This window comes from Nyctibius grandis, chromosome 3 (genome assembly GCF_013368605.1).
Source record: "Nyctibius grandis isolate bNycGra1 chromosome 3, bNycGra1.pri, whole genome shotgun sequence".
Classification (NCBI taxonomy): Eukaryota; Metazoa; Chordata; class Aves; order Nyctibiiformes; family Nyctibiidae; genus Nyctibius; species Nyctibius grandis.
Genome location: NC_090660.1, coordinates 103,995,375 through 104,015,895, shown reverse-complemented (window position 1 = coordinate 104,015,895; position 20,521 = coordinate 103,995,375). Strand labels below are relative to the sequence as shown.

The 20,521-nt window shown below is 46.2% G+C and overlaps 1 long non-coding RNA gene across 3 annotated transcripts in view; it reads right to left on the bottom strand.

Annotated features, from left to right (window-relative positions):
• LOC137661569 (uncharacterized) overlaps positions 1-20,521 on the bottom strand; it is a 67,158-nt gene that overhangs the window by 26,519 nt on the left and 20,118 nt on the right. For all 3 annotated transcript variants that reach the window (XR_011047880.1, XR_011047882.1, XR_011047881.1), the window contains one exon: positions 946-1,315. This is a non-coding gene — a long non-coding RNA (uncharacterized lncRNA). The remainder of the gene's footprint in view (positions 1-945; positions 1,316-20,521) is intronic.

Genomic DNA, 20,521 nt, shown 5'->3' with positions numbered 1-20,521 from the left:
ATCACGCTTACAAAGCAAGAAGATGAAACTTTTAATGCCTCACAAGTGCTGATGGGAATGCAGAATAAATGTATAGCAAAGCATTTTCAGCCTCCTCCCTTCAGCACCTCTTATTTGTATGGTAAAAATAAATAAGATCCAAAGAGCTAACTTCTCTACCCTGCAGAAGGAGCGATCTATTCGCCAGCACACACGAGCAGACTCAACCCAAACCAGCGCAACTGCCAAAAAGAACGATTTTCGCAGCAAACTGATACCCATAGAGACCAACACAATCATCTGGTTCTGGTATTAGAGAAAATGGGAAAAAAGCTTGTCACCTTCACAAAAACATCTAACTCATTGTAAAGGACTATAAAAATGCAAATTTGATTGTTATCGCTACAGCGATTGAGTTATCCATGTCTATATTGAATAGGAATAGTTTTAATTTTAAAATTTAAAGTCATCTCCTTTTTTATGGGATAAATCATCTTCAAAATGTTTTTCAGAAGAAATACTGTTAAATTAAGAAGAGGAAAAATGGATTAAACACTCGTGTCATTCCCTTTGAAACCAGATGATGAAACCCGATAAGCTGATCTGCACAGGGCTGGTGCCGGCTGTGGGTTACAAACACAGCGGGCAGCTGCCCGAGAGTCCAGGGTGATCCAGGAGGAGGAATAAGGAGCAGCAGAAACGAGCACCTCCATCCTCCCCTCAGATGCAAGGCTCAGGCTGGGCATCAAAACCTTCGGGAGAAACTGACCCCACCGCTCCACACAAAGCTACATCTCAAAACTGGGTCTGTGTCCTAACGAGGAAAAGCCACCTTCAGAGCACAGCACCAAGGACTTTGAAAGGTCTTATCTTTAGGAGAAGCTAGTAAGGAAACAAAATGACTGAACTCCTAAATAAAGATCAGGAAAGCAAACTGGCTAGTGAATGAGAAAACCATCTACATACCTGCTGGACTTGAGCACTGCTGCACTGGAAAAGCTCTGGGAGAAGAAAAAATATCCTTCTGCTGGGTAAAGCAATGGCTCCATCTTGAAAAAAACCGCAAAGGGAGGTATTCCAGTGAGTGATCAGTTTGCTATAATCCTCAGGACAAAGAGGCTTCCTTCCCAAATGACACGAGGTGACCCAGGAAAAAACAGGGTTAAAAGACGGCAGGAACTTCCAAGTGCTTTTATCCGCAGCCAACATTCTCCAGAGGGTTTTGGGGGTCCAAACATCCCATGCTCCTAAAAATCCTTGGGAGCTACCGAGAGGACCACACTGCTGGGCTCCTCCAAACGTTACTCCGGACCGGTGGGAAGCATGGGGCTGGAACCTTCAGAGAGATGAAAGGGACAGGCGTTACATGACAGCTCTTACCACACTGGATGAGGCTTATTCCCATGCAAACTTGTATCTTTTGATTTATTTTTGCACAGTAGGAAGTTTTTAGGGTTTTTTTCCTTTTTTCTTTCTTTTTTTTTTTAATTTGTGTGGTTTATTTAAATGAATGTCACACTGAGCATAGGCACACCATGGGGCCACCACCTCCAGATGTCTCACAGGTGCCAGGTGATATGAGAGGAGAACAACAAGCCAGCAACTGAAAAGAAGTTCTCACCTAATCAATAGATCCTTCCAAAACCCTCTTTTTTTTTTTTATCAGAGGAAAGGAGACAGTTTTCCTCCTCTCCTTTTTTTCCACCCCTTCTAAACCTACTGAGGTGTTTTCTCCACCAGGGAAGGGAAGGATGGAAAGGGTTGTAAGGCAGCAGGTCAGCAGGACCACCTGCCTTCCTGATTTCAGAGGAAAATGTCCCTCCACCGTCAGGAGCATCACACCATCAGGAGTATCACGCTGTCAGGAGTCCGTGCCAAGGTCTGGCCCAATCCATCAGCAGGATCCTACTCCTGACATCTCAGAAACATGCGGCTCTTGAGTACAACCACCCTCTTTGACCTCCTACCAGGCAGAGCCACGCTTCCCACCTCTACTTTCAAAGAAAATAAACACATCCCAGCAAAGTGGCTCAAAATACCCAGGGAATTAGTCATAAAGATTCTAGTATTTGATGTATATAAAACCATCATAATCTGGGTTTTTTTTGTGGTTTGTTTTTTTTTTTTAATCTGATTTTACTAATTGTTCTGGGAATAGAGTTGCTGGGATTTTTGTTTGTTATTTTAAGATATGAAAACTGTCGCACAAACACAGGAGATTGCCAGGCCCGGAAATAATGCCTAGCAAGAACTGAAAGGAAACTCAAATAACTCTTTGCCCGACATTGCTTTCTAGTTCATCTGTAATAAAAACAGCTGAGAGCCAAAAGGGGGTTTTTTTTCCGCTTTGTTTTAGCTGCAGCAGCACAGGAAGGTGATATCATTGTGTAACGTAACCTAGCAAAGGAGTAATGAAAGTGCAAGCAAATAGATCAAATAGCACAGGGTTAAATAAAAGGGGTGATAATCATTTGTTTCGCTAATTGTGTCAATAAAGTCCTATCTATCCTCAAACAGCAGAAACGTCACCAGATATTTAAAAAAAAAAATCAAGTGAATAAATAAACGGACAAAACCCCATCACTTTTTCCCCAGATGCTCTCTTTACAGGGTTGATTAGGAGAATCACGTGTTTACTTTGAATAAAATTCCACTGACTTTGATCACGTTTAAATCACCTCGAGTACAAAACCTGCTTTGAATCAAAACTTCTTCCTCCCTAGGGAAAACAATGAAAATGGCCTTCTCTGCAGTAAAGATGCAGCTTTGCCACAAGCCTGGGAACGATGACACCACTGGGACCGGATGACATCGTAGCCCATGAAAATCTGGTGCCTCTGCAATGTGTTTCGGTTGTTACCTACTAAACCCAGCACGTGAGTCAGTCCAAGGCACCCATCAGTCTGTAGACAGGCTCGCAGATGGAGCTGAGGTTGAAGTCTGCTAATTCATGGAAAAATAAATCTGAATTGCCTTGCCCTTGCTTCTAGTTTTTTGCCAGTGATGGGGAAAGTTAGGAAATAAAACATCCCCTAACCCATTAAACGAACCGAAGCTGGAGAAGGTCTGACCCAAACCCCTGAGCTGATGAAAACCTTTTGGAAAAGGATCTGAATCCCCCCAAATAACTCCCATCCCACCAATCACACTGCGAACCTCAGCCACTTTGATGACTACATGACACTCAGAATGCCTGTAAAACCTACTTCTCCACTGCAAGAACACCTGCCTAAAATCCTTCAGGTAACGGTTTTCTCTGTAAACCAATTACCTGTGAAACATGAGCATGCAAACAGAGATAAATCTCTGTCACCAGAGAAATGAGACTCGCCCCGTAGACCCAGCCCCTCGTTGTGCAGTGCCTGGAGCAGCAGCAGGGCTTTTTGTCCCGGCTCCACCACAGGTGTGTCAATATGTACTTTGCTCACTTCTCCTGGGAGACAAGCCCAACGGTCCTCACTGCCCAATAAGCAAAAATGTCATTTTCTTGTTTTCTTCCTTCTACTTCTCCCCCCTGCCACATACACCACCACTCACATCAATCCCATCATCTGCCTTCAAGCCCAGATGGGTGGAAGCAGGAGCTGAGGGCTATGGAAGAGCTCAGTGACCAGCACCCACGTATGCTGTGTTTTTACATAAACATGAGTTTTTCTAGTGTGGTTGTAAGGGTTGGGACAACTGATGAACCAATGTCAGATGATTAATGTTCATTTTAAGCATCTTTCTTCATGGTATGAAGGATCCTCAGCACCTTCCATCCGTGGATGTAAGGAGAAGATACTGTCTCAGTGCTTCCCAGTTTGAGACGCAGATGAAGCTCAAACTCTTGTGCTCAGCAGAGATGCCTGAGAAGTCAACTTCCCGGTTCCTTGGACTCTGCCCTTAAAATGCACCAGGTCGTTAAGGCTAAGCACTCTGCCTGCTATGAAGATCCTACCTCCCTCTCCAGCTCACTGCACTCCAGGCTCTCAGCAGCCTTCTGCTTCCCCCTCAAATCAGAGTGTCTTCCTTGCAGACTGCCTATGAGTATTGCCTAACACCAAGTTTAGGTCTTGCCCCAAATAACTTACTGAAGGTCTTGCAGTAGGTTAGCAGCAAACCCCTGCAGAACATCCAGATTTCGCAAGTCATAGGCCAGCACTTGAAAAACACATCTATCTTCTCCATCCCCTGAAAAACAGGTCCATCCTCTCCATCCCTTGAAAAACACATTCCTCCTCCTCATCCCTTGAAAAACACATTCATCCTCCCCCATCCCTTGATGAGGGATAACTCCATTACTCGTACAAAACAAGGATTTAATCACCCACACAAAGAAACATGATGTACTGAGCACGTGTCCAGCTCCAAGCAAATAAGGCATCAGCCTCAATGTGGAGAGCAGAGCTTTGAGCCCACAGCTCCTCTCCAAGGGCAGCAAGAACAAGTCACCATGAGCTGAAGGAAACCAGCAGCGAGCAAAGCATGCCCTTCGATGGAGAGCCCCCGGATGATTAATAGCCACATGAAAAAAGTTAAGAGACTCGTTGCTAATTAGTTAAGAAATAGAGGGGGAAAGAGAGAAGAATACAGAGTTCCATCTCTTAAATTTTGACAGCTAATTTTAAAAAACAAAGGGTGTTTTCTGTGCCTGTGTTTTTTGTTTTAAAGAAAGGGCTGTTTTTCCACTTCAGCATGCTTATTACAACCCAGCCGTGTGAGTTAAGTGCAGTAAGGGACCTGTTAAAACTCATGATGCGCTGTAGTAAGCTCCAGCAGTGACTTTATTATGTGCAAGAATGCAAACAGGGGCATTCGTCTCCGCCGCTCCATGCACCAGGCACTGCCGGCAGCAAGCACTCGGTTCACCCACACCAAAATCCCCTCCTAAACACCAGGTGAACATCCCAAAAGGGTTTAGTTACGTCCCCATGCAGAAGAACATTTCCAGGTGCAGAGACTGCTTATCAAAGTCAATGATACCCAGCAGAGGAAGAAAAAAAATAAGAAAAAAATCCAACTTTTCTATTTTTCTACAAATTTTCCATTTTGTTTTAAGCGAACGGTTGCAAGTGTATTTGCTGAAAGGCAGCAGTTCCGTATAGTGGGCACCCCGGTTGCTACGGGGGAATGGTTTTCTCCTGGTTTAGTCAGACAAAGTAGGCTCAGCATCAGTGCTGGTGGAAGGAAGAGGGCAGGATCAAGCCCAGACTGTCCCCTGCAATAACATCCAGGTGGTGAATCAGCTCAAGCCATCTCCAAAACCTCTCCTTGGCCGTCACCTCCCTGTTCGTAGGCATGTAATTTTAACAGAGCTATAGACTGAACCTGGCATAGCAGTCAGAGTGGCAAAATCAGGGGGTTTTCAGGTCGACGGGACTTGTGTTTTGTATCAGTGAGGAAACATGAACCTCTTTACTTTATGGAGTCATGGAAGGACACCAGTAACAGTCTCTTCTACCATGTGCCTGTAATATTTACGTCCTTATAACAGAGAAATAAACAAAAGCCTGAAACCAGGGTTTTTTTCTGCCCCCCAAAAAAATGTGAAGGCTGCTGCTCCTTTTCCTCCTCACTCAGCAAGACCAAGTTCTTGGAGTAACCTGACTGCTTTTGAGGGCTTTACAAGCTTGGCCAACAGCCACATCCCAGGCAGTTTTTAGAGCTGGGGCTTTTTGCTCCTAGATCAGAAAAAGCAGCTATGGCTGGGACATGATTTATGAGGGGAGGGCACTTCACAGATGCTCCACCAGCCTGTGACCAGGTGAAGACACATGCACGCCCAATTAGCAGTGCAAATCAGGAGGAGACAGTTTGCTCATTAATTCCCCAGGGTTGGTAAACTTGAAACAGTCTGAGATAAGGTCTGTAATACAACCCACTGTTTGTATTAGAGAGTATTTTAGGAAAACAAGGCGGAGGCAAGACCCATTTATCATGTCCCACCCTACCATTTTTCATCCTAAAAGTCAATTCCTTCCTGCGAACTCCAACCAAAAGATGTTTGAAGGAGAAAGACAAGCACAGAAGGATGGCCCGGTAGATTGGGAACTCCAACCTACACTCCACCCAAAGATGAGTTGTTTGATAATGCGTAATGTGCAACATGAAAATGCTTCCAAGAACTACTGACTCTTGGAACAGTTCCATGAGAAAGTGCACTTTTTAAAATATAAGCCTAGATATTCCATTGAAGGTATCATCACACAAATTCTCCTCACATCCATCCAGGACTCTTCACCCACACTTGGCATGGATCTGCCAACCAACCTCAACCAACACACAAGAAGCCAAGGGGCTGTATTTTTACAGCTCAAGTTCTCATACAAAATGTAGGTCATGACTATGCTATTTTGTCTTCACAAAATTATTCCAAATGAGGATCATGAGCAGGGATGCTACTATTTAAAACACTGCTGAGATGCCTTACAATGAACGCTGTTCTTCTAACCCTTTTTTTTTTTTTAAGACAAAAAGCAAAATTTTAAGCAAATGTCCCACAATCTGACATTTTAAGCACCTAATGTCACCTTGGATCATTTTCAAAGTAAGATTTAATAATCTTATGCTCCATCTGCACTAGCTGACATAGTTACACTAAGAGAAAAAAACTTTTAAATCTTGCCTAATGAGTGGAGGGAGACACTCTCCTAATAAATGGAAGACTTGCATAGAAAAGACCAAAGGAACAAACTGTAAGGTAAATATTAACTAGCCTTTTTATAGTATTCGAGACAGGAATGTTCCCCAACTTAGTAGGTGACAGTACCAGGAAAAATCATTTGATTTCATGCTATCAAAATCACCTCTAACATGGAATAGAGTATTCCATAGATCCTCCTCTTCGCAAAAGATGCCTTACAATGAATTAGAGTGTCTTTCTCAAGAGACACGGAGTTGCCTTACCTGGAAAAATTGAAAGGTCACAGAAAAACTAAGTCTATCAAGAATGACCATTTCAGCCCTGAACCACTTCGAGCTCAGACAATGGCTACGCTCCCTCTGAGATGCAATCAGGCTCCTTGGATAGGAGGAATGTACATATGACTGCTCAGTGATGCTCCAAGAGTGTGGGTCACTCAATAACAAGCTCACTCATTAAAAAAAGCCTAGCCTTTTTTTTTTTTCCTTCTTTCATTTCAGAACATCTGTGCAAGACCCCCGCACAAACTGCCCCTGTCTTGCAATTATAACTTTAGCTGGGTGTGGGTGAGACCAGAGCAGCTGTAACCCCTGCGCTCTCCCTCCAGCTGCCCATTCCCACCATGCAGCAGCACAGGGCACCGCAGGGTGGGGTACCCATTGCTGATCCCCCAAACACTGCCAGCATGGGATGCGCATGAGGGGAAAATCAGAGTTGCAGACCTGATGTAGAGGGATGTAAAGCAAGGGACGGCACTTCACGCCTCCTGCTCTCTCAGGACTGTGGATCCTGGCTTCAAAGCTGGTTTACAGAAATGCTGCCCCCCAGGCTAAGCTTGCAGAGATAAGCTGTGCCCCTTCAAGGGCAGGAGGAAATGGATTTTTGTTTTGCTTGCTTGCTTTTTTTAAACAGACTCTCATTTAAATCAATAACCTCTACTCATCAACTTCCAAGTATCAAAAGTCAAGATCTGTGCATCAAAACGAAAGGCAGGTTCCTATACCCGGATGGAGAAATGGCCCTTCCTGACAGTTTTGTTGAGTGAAGCACATCAATCAGCCCAGGAAGGACCAATGTCACCACCCCAACATGGTACCCGGCCACACTGCAAGAGTTATTGCAGATGCTTCAGCTCTGTCTTCAGCAGATGAGATATTTCACACCTATCGGGGCCTCTCCTGCCCCTCTGCACCAGCCTGGAAGGAGGTACGGATGGGTCTCCACCCTGCAAGAAGCAAAGCCACACCAGTCCAAGCTACATCTATCTAATCTTCTCTGCTTCACATGGGCCACGAGAGATGGAGGAGGGAACATAACCAGTTGTGGGTTGTACGGCACTGTGGGATGGTGGCAGTGGAGAAGGCCATGCAAGGGTACCTCACACACCTCATCCCATCACATTTAGTTTTAGGAGGAGTGAGAGTCAGCGTATGCCTTTCGCAGCACCCCTCTGAAAACCCACCAGGGAGAGCAGTGCCTGCCAGAGCTGCTCAGCTGCAGCCCAGTGCATAGCCTGGTGCTGGGCACCACTGCGGGATTCAAGGGAAACTGGGAAACTTCGCTGCAAACTCACTTCTTGCCTCGGCCAAAATGAACCGCGGCTTCCCACGCCCAGCTTGGTCACCATGAACCATCCCAGCTTCCCAGAGTAGGGCTCGGTCTGAAACTTGCAGTCACTTTTTGCTGCCTTTTATTTGATTTTTAGTCTACAGCATTAGTTACTAGCTTACAATAAAAGGAAAAAAAATCACTAAGCCAGCTAAAAAAATAATCCTCCTGCTCGTTACACTTTCAGTTCTTTATCTTAGACCTATTCTTTAAGCCTTCAGGATCTAGGCTGTCACCATGAAGGCTAAAAACATGCTTTATAGTCAAACAAATGCTGAAATTCTCACAAGACTGCACCACTCCAGGAGCAAAGGAGTTGTGCTAAAATTATAGAAGTGGCTAACAGAGAGATTAATTAGATGCTATTAAAAAAAAAAAAAAAAAAAAAGACGACACCAGCACCTTACTTTTCAAAGATAAAATCAATTAACTCGAGGCATCTCCTTCACAATTGTTTGCTTTCATCAACCCACCACCGCAGCCTCCTGAAACCCCTCTGTTAAACTGTATTTGCAATTCTCCCTGTTAAACCATCCATACTGCCACTACTTCAACTCCAAGAAGGTAGAGATGTGCCAGCTACCAGAGCTGGGATGGTGAGGTTGGTCCTCTGAAGGCACCAATGGGACAAAGACTCAGCAGAAGACCTCAGTGCTGGCAAAGTTTGACCACTGCAGCACTGGACCAACTCAGCTCCAGCCCCACAAACACCAAATTGATTTGCTGGTCCAATAAGGCCAAAAGGGGACATTTCTGAGCCCTCCTGGTGCTCCTCTGGACCAGCTCAACTTATGAATCCAAAGGAAACCACACACTGCTCTTGCTGGGAGTGTTTTGTGTGGGTGAAGCAAACCAGTCCAAAGCTAGTTGAGAAGCAGCAAGGGGGTAAGGGCCAAGAAGGAAAAAGGCATTTTTTAATGAGTGTAAATCACCCCTTGCACAGCTGACTCGTTTCGAGCTTAATATTTGGCTCCTTTTAAAGCTGAATTCTCAGTGGCTGCCTCCTCCTCCAAGAACCAGACAGGAGCCCAGTGGTAATGACTTTCCCTGTGCACTGTCACACTTGGCTTGAGGTCCGAGCATCCCTGCGGAGCCCAGGAGAAGCCCCACGTGCTCTGGGTCTGGCACACAGCTCCGCAAAGGCAACTGAGGTGAAGATTTCAAAACATCTCTGGGAATAGCAGCACAGAGAGGCGTTTTGGCAGATTAGGCTCTGTCTTCCTGTTACTTTTTTTAAAGCTCCCACTTATTAAGGGCACATGTTCAATATTCCGTAAATAATAACAGAAAGTGTTTGCCATTAAACCGAAGCCCATGGAATAATTTGACTCATTTCAGCTGGCAAACCCAAATACACGCCTGTCCCGCTATTACAGGCGGCTTTAATGTGCAGCTCAGTGAAGTCAACAGGCACGAGCTCAGGATCTTCTTGAGGTGAAAGAAAATATTATTATTAGGAAAGATTTCATAACAGCGTAGGATTAGGCTTCATCCAAACATAGATGTTGCACCGGTTTAACTAAATCTAGCATGGAAAAGTTTTATTCATTGCATCATACAGTTACATGATGAAGTTACAGCCCAGGACTCATTTTTCTGCTGACATCCAAGAGCAAATCCCTTTTCTGCTGAGGCAAAGATTCCCATTAAGGACTGGGCTCCATCTCTACCTGCCCCATCCCATGTGTTTGTGAAAGGATGTTTTGCTCACTGTCTCGTACCTGCAGAGCACTCCCTGCCATGCACCACAGTTCTAATCCTCCTCACCAAAACTGAGTCAGTCCTACCAAGTCTCCGTTCCCATCACCCTGCTTTCGCCTCCATCGCCTCTATCCTTTGTGAAGATTATTGTAGCCACATCAAGAGAAGGACAAAAACAAAACCACAAAACCCAAGACCCCTGGCTCCTGTGTAACCTTCTCTGTGTTTGCCAAATAAATATAAAAGCCTGCAGGGAGCTGCAGGGAACCAGCTGTTTGCTCCTCACCCCTGGAGCTGCCTCCCACCAACCCTGCACCACGCACAAACAGGGCAGTGGTCAGGCTCCAGCTCAGCTGGGCACACGGATGACCTCCCCACATTGGCATCCCCATCATTATGATGCCTGAATGTGCGCACAAAACCAGCTAATCTTCCTGCAACCCAAAGAGGAGGTTTTTCAATTTCTATTCCAAGACTGACGATGCATTGCACCTCTTCTCACTCATTTATTGTTACTACTGTTTTTCTTTCAGTCATGTCCAGGCTCTCAAATGATTAATGACCAGGTTTTCTGAAGAGCCTGCATGCTGCGAGAAAAAAAAAGAGAAAAATAAGGAAAAAATGGGATTATTTTATCACTACATTATCATCTAAAGGCATCAAAGGAATTCCTAGCTACATACCACTTGCTGTATGTGAATGCAGTTAAAATACTGTATTTACATACAAAGCCTGCTCCGTGAGTCTCAGCAGAACTTACAGTCATAGATTAGTTCGGGTTGGAAGGGACCTTTAAAGGTCATCTAGTCCAACCCCCCTGCAGTAAGCAGGGACATCTGCACCTAGATAAGGTTGCTCTGATCCCGTCCAACCTGACGTTGAATGTTTCCAGTCCAGAAGGTCCCTTTTCTCTCGCAGGGATGATGGTGCAGGGTTCACCCTGCCAACGCATCTCACGGTTAGGCGTTAGTGCCCTCTTTGCCACGGCCACATTCCTGGAAGCACTGCCTCTGCCACCGTGCCAAGACAGTGATGCAGGTGAGTGCTCTTTGATTTGCTCCAGAAAAAAAGAAAAAAAAAAAAAAGAAAAAGAAAAGACAGGGTTGGATGAAGCTGTTTCAACACCAATTTGAGCTCACTGGATGGGGAGGGAAAATGCCTGGAGCCTGCACCACTGCTCCTGCAGCACTGACCACCCACCCACCGCTTCCACGGGTGCCCTGCCCCAGGCTCAGCTAAAGCCTCCACATGGGCTTCTCGGCAGGACAATGGCCCACCAGCACATCTACCAGGGCCACATGTAAAGTCAGGGATGTCTCTAACCTACTGTGCAAATACACAACACCAAAAGCAGATCCATCTGCCACGACCGGCCTGAAGCACCCGAGCTGTGCCTGCGCAAGGCTGCTGCCTGTGCTCAGAGCTTCTCTCCTCTCCTTCCCAAGAGCTGCTTAAGAAGAAGATCAGCCTTTCCTAAGCATCTGACTTAACCCTTGCCGGGAGCAAACAGTCCCACTTCAGCCTTTCCATTAATTTCAATAGAGTCAGGATTTCTCTCTCATGGTCCTAATCTGCTCCAGGGACAGAGTAGGGGAATAATTTGTTTTCATGTAGATGCCCATCCTTTATCACAAAGGATGGAGGGAGATTACTGCAGGTGATACTCCCTTTCCTTAAGTGAAGCAATGTTAGCCCCAGTCCTTAAGTCCTCAGGGCTATTTGGCTGAAATATCTGAAATACCTTCCTTCTGAAGACTGCTCATCAAGACACCCTTTTTGCCAGTCTCCTTCCTAGGCTGAATTCATTTCTGTTGGGGATGGTGCTGGAGCAGAAGCCAGTAGCCTTTCCAGACCACTTTCCCCATTTACTTAAGATAACAAATGCAAAGCTGATACACACGGTACGTCATTGGACTGCAGGATGTATTCGGTGAAGGAAGTTCCCAAGGTTAAAGAAAAAGAAGGAAGGAGGGGACAATTAAACACATCAAGGATATCATAGTAAGCAGCACACTAACAACTGAACTTCATGATTCAGGGCTAACAAAGAGGAAAAAAAAAATAAAAAAAAAATTTATTATAGGAGATTAAACTTAATCATTTTTTTCTCAAGACGATGACATCTCCTGTTCTCCTCTGATCCATCCGGCGCTGCTTATTTGGGAGCCAGGCTTTTGGATTAGACACGTTTGTGGCTGATGCAACCCAGCAAACCAGCGCGTGCTCCAGCACGGCACACACGGTCCCAGCGCTGCCCCGTGATCCCGCAGCCACCGGGAGGTGGGTGGCAGCTGCGACACGATGCAGCAAGGCTATAAAAAGCCGAGGACGCAGCCAGGAAAGTGGCGGCCGACCTGTGCCGGCATCACCTTTCGCCTACATCTGCTGAGCTGCTTTCCCGATAACAGATTATCTTGGAAAAACAAGCCCTGTCACGGCTGCTTGCTCCAACAGGTCCCCGGATCAGAGCTATGTCCTTGTAGGACACGGCGAGCTAAGGGCGGGGAGTGGGGTACTCCGTGCCCAAAGCCGTCCCCCAGCTCAGGGGGATCAGAATAGGCTGTTGCAGGAAAAGGGAGCCCGTTCCCAAGCCCGTTCCCACCCCATCCCTGGCGGCTCCTGCCAGGGCTCAGCCCCGCTCCGTCCCTCCATACAGGCTGCCCCACACCGTGCTATAAGCAAAAGCCCCAGCAGCTTCAAGCAGAAGACTGACGCCCTCTTCCCAAAAAGAGTCACCAGGGATCAGCACAGCTACAACATCACTGGAGATGCACGTGGAAAAGCCCCGATGGCTTTTCCATCTCCATCCCCCTGGCTCTCTGGCCCGAGAGCAAAACACAACGGACTCAGGACCTGAGAGCCAGCAATAGAGATCTGGGAGATCCAACTTCGGAGACTCACAGAGGAAAAACATATCAAAAGTACATCAGCCCCACAGAAACGTGCCAGAAACTACCATTGAGAGGATGTTTAGATCCTCATCTGATGCTGGTTCCATCAAAATACTTTCACTGCCTCCCGTGCTGGACCAGGCTGTTCACACCTGGTCATAACTCAGCTTCCCTCTCCTCCACGTCCTCCCCAGTGCCCAGCTGGATCTGGTGCTCGGCTCCTCTGGCTCCCGCACGCAGCATCCTGGGCATCATGGGCAGAGCAAGGGTGATCCCAGCTAGGCAGACGAGTCCGTCTCTTTCCAGCTAAGCAGATGTGCTCACAGGATGGACTTCTGGGCTACCAGAAGTGCTGAAGGCAGCCAGTGAGACATCAGAAAACTCAAGAAGTTATGTTAGCTGTTAGGTGCTGCATTTTTGGTCTGCCTGTCTGGGTTCACGCTGATGGCAATTTTTAATTTATTTATTTTTTTTGGTATCTATCTTTTTAAAGTCTTTCTATACCTCTTGCAATTCATCCACATGCTGTCACTATATACACATCACCATACCCCCCAAAAAAAATTACCAGAGTCTTGATTACACAAAAAACATGAAAACAAGTTTTGTTCTGATGGGTAAACTAATACATCAAAGGAAAAGAGCCTCACATGATACAGCAACAGGGCTGCCAACATAAGACTGGCAGAAGACTCAGGACTCCTTAGGAACATACTTTTAGGAAGAAAGTAGAAAGATCCTGGTAGATATTGCCATTTTTTTCTACCTCAAAAGCATCATGGATTAACAAAGCCAATAAAAACGACCTGGAAACCTATACTGGAGTGCTATGGCCTTGATTCTGATCTTGAAATAACCTGGCCCAAGCTCAAGAATCATTTTTAATGTTTATTTTTAGAATGCATTACCTTCAAACCTCCAGACCTGTCCTTTAAATAGTTCGACACGTTAGATACCTTTTCCATTTTTTCCAGGAGGCTGAAAACACGATCTGTGAAGTCACATTTATCAGGAGAGGCTTGTCCATCACCGCTATCTCGGTAAGTAGTTTTCCAAGGAAAGCGGTGTTCGTTTCACAGCAGATGCAGGCTTTCCCACCACCTACTACCAGGAAATGCATCATATTGATATCCAGACATGCCAAAGCCAGCCTGCTCTTTCCACAGCTACACCAAAGTTCTGGCCTTGAGTCGACAAAGCCCAGTTTAGCTGGTAACTGTTATTCTCACTGACACGAGCCAAATCTGTGTAAGAACTCACTCTCTTAGGCCAGTATTTTCTCACAGCTGCCAACCTTGGTCCACCTGGCTACTCAAGTTGGATGCAAAGGGCTTGTTGTAAGCAAGATGTAAGTATGTTCAGCAACTCTGAGAATGTTTTTACTTTATTTGAGGTCTGTGCACTCTCAGCCAAGTTTGGGAACATGCACAGCTGCCGCACGGTTCCCCATGCAGTTCACGTACCTGCACCACCACTGGTCAGGACCCAAAAATGAGAGGAATTGCTGGTTTTCCTTGAATGGAAGCAGTCACATTGGCAGAAGTCTGCATGAATGCCCCCAAGCCAATATGAGGACATCTTACCTCCTGTCTTCTCATAAGCATTCATGACAGCATAAAGCCATTGAAGAACACACGTGGGACTGGGAAGGATGGTGGGAGCCCATTCTCCAACCCTAACGCAGTGTAACAGCGGTGTAAATAGCCCCACTTGTGGGACACTGGGGGATGAGAGACCTTGTGATCCTCAACTGCCTTAACATCACCACTTCCTGCCACCCTCCTCCTCCGTGCGCCCCCCCAGAAAGGGACCTCTGTGAAATTGCCTTCTAAATCCAAACCTTCAAGCATCGCCATGGACAGGCACAACTGGGAAGCCTGCAGTAGTTTATTGTATGTTTTTTTTTAAGTGGTTCAGTTGCATTAATGAAGTCCTATTCATTAGAATGCCCTGAAGCACGTTAGGCCCTAATACCTAAAGGTCACAGCCCTGCATATCTAAAGGGATCAGGAATAACTCTGAAGAATGTGAACCCTCCAGAGACCATGTGATGGGCCATCCAGTGAAAGGGATGGCTTTTAAACATAGTGACACAGCAATCACCAGAGGGGATCAAAATCAACCACCGCTCTTGCTCAGCATCCGGTCTCCAACCTCAAACCTTTTGGAGAGCAAACCCACACAGCTAGGCATGAGAGGACACTCCCGGCCGGCACCCACCACCTGCATGCACAAATGAGTTGCTGTATTCTCCAGCTTAATTAAATCAACAGTTTAAACTAATTTCTCAGCTGCGACTGGTAGCAGCTGAGGAGCTGACACAGTTCCCCTTCTGCCACCCATGGCAAGCACAGCAGCCTCCAGGAAGCAGAGCAGACAGCTGACAGAGATGACAACATCTACCATGGTGGTTGCATTGCTGGGAGATCACCTGCCAGAACCCCTGGAGGTCCATTTAACCACAGGGTCATTGCTTAAACCAACCATGTATTTTCATGTAGATATATATATTTCATCTCAGATAGCTTGCTGCTTGTGTTTTTGCCCCATCAGACCTATTCTGAATCTCACCAGGCTATAACTTCATGTCTGGCAGCAGAGGAGGGTGCTGACTCCCTAGCCCAGGTGAGTCGAAGCGAGACAGCTCAGGCATTTGCTACACACCACTCTTCACTTCACCCTTTCTCCTAGAGATCACAGAGCACCAACAGCAACCCATTTCAGGTGACTTCAATGTGCCAGATTACACGGTATGGCAATGCCTGAGCTGCTTCACGTGGTGGTCTCCATTCCCGTGTGTCCCCAAACGAACTCCAGAAGAAGGGCAGCACGGGTGGCTGGGTCTTCACGTGCTTCAGCCACCCCAGGTGAACCTCCTGCAAGTCAAAACCTTGTGTATTATGTCACTGTGGTTATGTAGCATCCTGACCTCAACTCCACTGTGGACTCTCCAATTTGGTAGCTAAGGTACTGGCTCTACAGAGATGGGTTCCCATGATCATCTTTTACCTACAGCGCTCCGTAAAGGCAGAGCCACCCAGTGCACTGGGAAGCGGTGAGCACAAGCAGGTTCTGTGCTTTAGTAAATGGGGGTACGTCTGGTTTCAGGGAGTCACCAAGGCAAAGCACCAGGTCTTGAGAATGGTCCTTCCCACTGCCAAGACTGAGAAATAATAAAAGCTGGATGAGGAAATGAGGGGAAAAATAAAAAAACCACCCACATCACCACATTGTGGTTCATTTATTGTTTCAAATATCTGCAGAAGAAATTCTGCTTCTGTTTTTGCTGGCTTTCCTCTTTTTTTCCCCTTCCCTTCCACACAAATTACATGAAGCATGGAAAGCAAGGGCCCTGTCAGCATCTGTTCTGCATCAACTGTTCACTCCTAAGGGCCAGCCAGGGAGATGGACCTCAAATTACAACCACCACAAGTACAACTGGATAGGTAAACCTCTTCGAGAGATAAAGCCCTTATTTACAGCAGAGTACACCTCTACTTCCAACTGCACCACTGCAAAAAGCATCTTGGTCCATCTACAGCAGGGACTTGTCCTGACTTCGCTGCATGAGTAGCCGGAGTTGCAACAAACCCACAGCACAGAGTAGGACCTGCTGAAAGCCAGGTGAACCGTGGCATTGCTTACAAGCTTTGGTGTTTCACTTCAGGTCCTGTGACCTCCACTTAAAAAGATGCAAATAGTTTAAACTGAAGCACCGGAAGTCTGCAGAAAATTGGAAGTGGAAATTTCACCTTAGCAGCAGAAAGTCTATTATGAACAAAACCATCACAGAATTACAGCTGTATCTTCTTAGTCATTACTGCCACAATTATAACCAAAAATAACTATGCCATCATATTACATGTACTTTTTATACCCCATATTGCCAAACAATCCTGGTAAAGAAGACTCAATCATGAAAAACAAACAGCTTTCATTGATGCTCCTTCGAAGTATTGCATTCTTTTCTGCAAAGATGCCAAGCTGGGGGCTTGGTGCCAGAGGCAAAGGTCGGTTTTAGTTAAGGCTGTTCCCACTAGAAATTTCATCGCTCTCTGCAGGTGGGCTGGGATCAAACCCTCTGTTTCTCCAAGCATAAGGCATCAGAACTAAGATCACCACCATCACATCCCTACCACTGAGCGCTTCAGCCAGTGCTGAACGTTGGGAGGTAAGAGCCAGGAACATCAACACAGCAGGGCTTCAAGGGCAACGCCACTCTGGTGAATGCTGGAGAGCAAAGTATTGCTGGTAGATCTGAAGAAAATGGAAGGCTACACCACTAAGAGCAGGATGCCCCACCTCCAAGATGCTGTGTCCCATCTGGGAGCTTATGTTCAGGAAGGATGCATTTGAGCAGAGCCCATTAGAGGAGCGAGCTGCCAGGAGCAGGTGGGGAATGACGAGACCCTCTTAGATGAGAGGACAGAGCAAGCTGCCTGTGTTGGACCTGCACAGCTCCGAGGGGATGAGACTGCTGTCTGCATCATGGAAAGTGTGATTTAAGCTAAAGGACAACACTGGCACAAGAACAAATGAGAATCAGCTGGCTATGAATGACTTCAGGCTGGAGCAAGAAGGTTTCAATCCATGCCCGTCTCTGGATGCCTTCCAGAAGTAGCGGGGCAGGCAGCCCAATCAGTCTTAAGATGCAGCTTGGTAAGTTTATTAATGAGATTACACCCCTTAGCTGCTCGTGAGGGTAAGGAAGAGACCTTCATGATCCCAGCAGCATTAGGCACTCTTGTGTTCCTCCTCTCATTAGCAGCATTTCTTAACTGGCTGCTGCTTATCCTCTATGACCTAGATGCCACAACTCTTACAATCACCCTCTCTGATGGGAACTCACACTGGACATGTAACAGGATGCTCTGGAAACCCAGAGATTTAAACAGCTACTACAGAGAAAAAAAGTATTCTTTACCCAATTTTACGTGTGCAGCAATGAGGACAGGAAGAATCTGCTTCCACACCACAGGGAACCACTTCTCAGCCCTGGGCTACATATGACTGGCATGAATTACACATCAAGCCTAAACCAGTACAACTACCAGCAAGGACAAAACCACACCATGACAGAGAGTGCCATGTATCGTCAGGATTACCCCACTCCTCCAAGGACAAGAGCTCCCAAAGCTTTCAAGTAAGCTTGCTCTGCCTGATTTTTGTTACCCTCTGTCAGCACTTAAATGACAAGCAAGGCTCCATAACCCCTGTCTGTCACTGAACGCTTTTCACGTGTATGCTACAGTAACTCCCATATAATCTTCTCTACATGACTATGTTTTAAGACAGGGGTTGTCCCTAGCACCTCCCAGTATGTCTCCAGCCCACTGCCCAGCAGCCCCCCTGCTACAGCAGATGCTCTGGTTTCTTATCCCCCAAATACTTCCATCACTTTTTGGGGATATCTTTGGAGATTACTGCTCAGTGTTCTTCTAACGCATTTGTTTTCAAAGGCACTCGATACTTTGCCTGTACCTTTAATAGGTTTCCAGCTTTCAGATCCATATGTTTAGATAAAAATTACTTTCGAGTCCAAGATTCATAGTTCAGCCTTTCAGCTGCAGATTTTCAATGACCAAATCTCAGTTAAGCCAGTAAATGCGGCCGCTGCCTTGCCAACGCGTGACACCATTTCCTTCTGGACATCCCCAGTGGCTCCAATACAACTACAGCGATATGCAAATGGATTCATTTCTTGTATTCCACTGCCTTCTAATGTAAGGCTTGACTCGGGAGCTGCGAGGGTTTTCATGAGACCTGGGAGATCTCTACTTGCACGTCTGCTGAGCGGTCCCGTGGGCTCCACGGCGTGCAGTGAACTTGGGACCCCAAGTTTGCCTTCAAACTCTCAGCCAAGCAAACAGGAAAGCTCGGCTGTATAGAGGCATGGCTGAAGCACAGGTTTACCTAGGCCAAAATATATCTTATTGGCACTGAGGACACAGGGAAAAACCTGAGCACAAGTTCTCCAGCCTTCATAAAGTATGGGGGCAACCAGCTGGGGACAAATCCAAAGCCCCCCCAGCACAACAGACCACAGGGTACATCCTCTAAAATGCTCCAGCTGGAGCTGCTCAGGAATAACCAGGAGTTTTACTTTTAATCCAGATTAAGGTAGCACCCAAGTTTACTCTGGAATACAAGCCTGATCTTAGTTAGGCCTTGCTGTGCATGACCAGGTTGTCCCAGGTGCTGATGGCTTGGTGCCAGTCTCTTGGAGGAGCTCCACCTTCAGCAAAACCTCACCTAGCACAAAGCCTCCCCACCCTTCAAGACAAGAAACTACAGACACCAACAGCCCCAAGCTGCTGAGGATTTCTTAACATTTTGAGAACCGTTTGCAAGCAAGGAGCCCTGTGAAAGCACGGCGAATTATGTAAATATAAAGCAAAAAGGAAACATCGGCATCTCATAGATGCTTGCCCCCATTCTATCAAAGCCTCACAGCGGTAATGCGTTATCCCCCAGTAAAGCTGCTGGGATCGTGTCACCTGCTTTAATGCACTTGTCTTTAGCCTCTTCTACATGCCAGCAGTTCAGGAATTTAATTAGCATCTCCACTTTATTTAGATTTAGTATAAGGGGAGGGGATGGGAATCCACTTCTCATTTCAGACCCTTGACCAGGCTCTGCTGGATGGATATTTATTTAAAACATGACCACCCTCCCTGCCTGCTAACATGCCAGGGGTTGCTATCATCAGAACATCACAGGTCACATTACTCCAGGAGGCGAGGCTGGACTAAGCAGGCTGCGCTGGTTTTAGCTGGGATAGTGTTAATTTTCTTCATAGTAGCCAGTATGAGGCTATGTTTTGAATTTGTGCTGAGAATAATGTTGATAACATGCTGGTGTTTTCCTTGTTGCCAAGCAATGCTTACATTAAGCCTTTTTTTGCAGTTTCTCATACTGCCCCTGTCCTTCCAGGTTCTTCTCTACAAGAAGCAGGGGGGAGACAGAGCCAGGACAGCTGACCCAAACTGGCCAAAGGGATTTTCCATACCATAGGATGTCATGCCCAGTATATAAACTGGGGGGAGCTGGCTGGGAGGGGCGATCGCTGCTCGGGGACCAGCTGGGCATCAGTCAGCAGGTGGTGAGCAATTGCACTGGGCATCACTTGTCTTCCTTGGGTTTTATTTCCCTCTCTTTTTGTTATCTTCCTTTTCATACAATTAGTAGTAGTAGCAGTAGTAGTAGTAGTAGTAGTAGTAGTAGTGTAGTTTATTTTATTTCAATTATTAAACTGTTCTTATCTCACAAGTTTTATCTTTTATCGATTCTCCTCGGGGCGGAGGAGGAGCAAGCGAGAGGCTGTGTGGTGCTCAGTTACCAGCTGGGATGAAGCCAGTTTGGGGGAGCGATCCTATGTTACGGTGCTGGATTTGACTAGGAAAAAGGTCTGTCTGCATTCCAGGTCAGCAAAGCAGAGTAAGAGCACTTACTCCAACATCTGCATCACTACAGGTAACACGGCTATAAAAAATAAAGAATTAAATATCAAATCAGTGAAGATTTTTCATACAAATGCTTTAGTACCCAAAAAATACAAATTTCACTTTACTGTCCAAAGACTTCCTTTCTCCCTAAATCTCATACACACAAGGAAATAAAAAAAAAAAATCCACACCCAGAGACTTGCAAATTCCCCATCCTCACACTCAAAGGCATACTAGCCCCTTTCCGCAGACAAGAAACCAAGGCATCACAC